The sequence below is a fragment of the Schistocerca americana genome, chromosome 10 (assembly GCF_021461395.2).
Source record: "Schistocerca americana isolate TAMUIC-IGC-003095 chromosome 10, iqSchAmer2.1, whole genome shotgun sequence".
In the NCBI taxonomy this organism is placed as follows: Eukaryota; Metazoa; Arthropoda; class Insecta; order Orthoptera; family Acrididae; genus Schistocerca; species Schistocerca americana.
This window is the reverse complement of record NC_060128.1, coordinates 140,173,040-140,175,648: the sequence shown is the minus strand read 5'-3', so window position 1 is coordinate 140,175,648 and position 2,609 is coordinate 140,173,040. Positions and strand designations below refer to the sequence as shown.

General features: G+C 46.6%; 1 pseudogene; it reads right to left on the bottom strand.

Annotated features, from left to right (window-relative positions):
- Positions 1 to 1,360: 1,360 nt before the first annotated feature.
- On the bottom strand, positions 1,361 to 1,478 carry LOC124552891 (annotated as a pseudogene).
- Between the last annotated feature and the right edge of the window lie 1,131 nt (positions 1,479 to 2,609).

Here is a 2,609-nt window from a genome sequence, read left to right as displayed (position 1 = left end):
CACAAGCAGTAACATTTCTTGTGTAACAGAAGCAGTGAAAGTGGATATTGCAGTTTTCAGTTTATCGATGGAATTTGGACGGTTTTTATAGACAGTTCCTTTCGCTGCAACCCCAGAAGGAAAAGTCAGGTGGTGTTAGGTCAGGCGAGCATGGAGGCCAACGTCCCTGTCAAATTATGCGATCACCAAAAACATCAGCAAGCAGTGACACTGAAACGCGAGCTGAACCCGCGGCTGCATCATCTTGTTGCAAATAACCGTTCAGTATTTCACATAACACAAGTTCTCTTATGAATGGGTACAAAATATCACTGCAGTATCGTTGTGCGTTTATTGTTTCGTTGAAAAATATGGGACCCACAATCCGACGTCTATAAATTGCAATCCAAACTCCTATATTCACAGAATGAAGTGGTTCCTCATGAATACACAATGGATTTGCAATACTCCACATACGAGAATTTTGCGAGTTCATGTACCAGGATAAGTGAAACCAAGCCTCATCAGTGAAAAAAGTTTCATTAAGAATATCCCTTCCATTTTGTTGAACGAAATTTTTGAACCATTTACAACAATGCAGTCCCTTGCCATGATCAGTGTTTTTCAGTTCTTGGACGACTGTCACTTTGTATGGGAAAAGTTCTAACTTTTTCCTTAGAGCTGTGTGGCCCGTTCCTACATTAACATCGATTTCCTGGGCGAGTGTTATTACTGATTTGTTCGGACTCATGGACATTTTATCGGAAATATCGAGTAGTTTATCCTCAGACAAAACGCTAGGACGACCACTTCTCGGTGCATCTGTCACTGAACTCGTACTTCGAAATTTGTTAATCACGTCGAACCTCCGACGGGCGATGGCAGGGGGAGGGGGGCGGGGGGGGGGGGGGATGCCGCGCGAACCGTGGCAAGGTGCCTCGAACCAGGCGGCTACCCCGCGCAGCGTCGCGAAATAACTGGTAGTAGTACAGAGTACCCTCCACTACGCTCCGTGCGGTGGTTACGGAGTATCTATGTAGATGTAGTATAAATAACAGCCAAAAATGGTCGTGATTCGTGCCTTCCAGAATGGATGGTGCGTAGAGTTTGTCGAAATCGTTAGCGCGTGAGTCCTGCTCGCACCTGGTCAACTTTTATTATATAAAAGAATACTTCACACTCCGTCTTCAGGCTACACGAGTGGCCTACCGGGACCATCCGACCGCCGTGTCATCCTCGGTGGAGGTTGCGGGATAGGACGGGCGTGGGGTCAGCGCAGCACTCTCCCGGTCGTTACGATGGTTTTCTTTGACCGAAGCCGCTACTATTCGGTTGAGTAGCTCCTCAATTGGCATCACGAGGCTGAGTGCACCACGAAAAATGACATCGGCGCATGGCGGCCCGGATGGTCACCCATCCAAGTGCCGACCATGCCCGACAGCGCTTAACTTCGGCGATCTCACGGGAACCGATGTATCCACTGCGGCAAGGCCGTTGCCAAAAGAATACCTCACGCAGAAATTTGAAACAGTTACTATGGACGTCGGCAAAACAGGAAGCCCTGCACTGGAAGTATCGTGTACAAGGGATTTACAGAATCCCACATTTAAGCCATTTCCTACCCCTCGTGGTCCCTTTAGCTGTCACCACAGTGGGAACACGGTGCTGGTACGCAGTGGATAATGCCGGGTCGCCTTATCTCGCGCCCACCGCTCTCCTAAAGCCGTCGTCACACGGTCCGTGCTGTCGAACGTTAACGTTTAGCATGCCGAGTTCAACGTGCTGCTGAACGCTCAGGAACGATGCGACTTGTGCACACGGTACGTGGGCCCCAACGTGGTGTACGCGATCGCAACGCACTCCAGCGGTAGTTGAGGGATGTTCCTAGTTCGTAAATCACACTGTTTACTCAACGGGCGCGCTTAAAATTCCCACGTTAGCTCTATTAAAACGCAAAAAAAAAAAAAATGGTTCAAACGGCTCTGAGCACTATGGGACTAACATCTTAGGTCATCAGTCCCCTAGAACTTAGAACTACTTAAACCTAACTAACCTAAGGATATCACACATATCCATACCCGAGGCAGGGTTCGAACCTGCGACCGTAGCGGTCGCGCGGTTCCAGACTGAAGCGCCTAGAACCGCTCGGCCACACCGGCCGGCTTAAAACGCACATTTCCTCCATCGTCCACAGAAAAGTACCATGTCCAATCAATAAGGTCACAGGTTTATAAAAGTTCCATTACAAACAGTGCGGTACAAATTTGGAATACTTCTCCGCATAAGATAAACATTATTTCATCATTCCCACATTTTAGTAAAGCCCCAAAGGCAGTCTTACTTGACCACTGTTCCTACCTTGTAGCAGAATCTTTGCAACATGTGAATTACGAAGCGTAAAAGAAAAATGAGCAAAATATCTTTATACAAGTAGCGCAAGCTGTCCTGTAGATTAAGCCAATCGAACAAAGTCACCACTCAAAAAAAAAGGTGAACTTATATTTACATAACATCAAATATTATAGTATATACTTATATTAAACTAATAATAAAGTATCAGAACCTAATAAAAACGCGAATGTCAGGAAAAAAAATTTGAAGTGTCAAGACGTGAACCACCGTCCCAACAA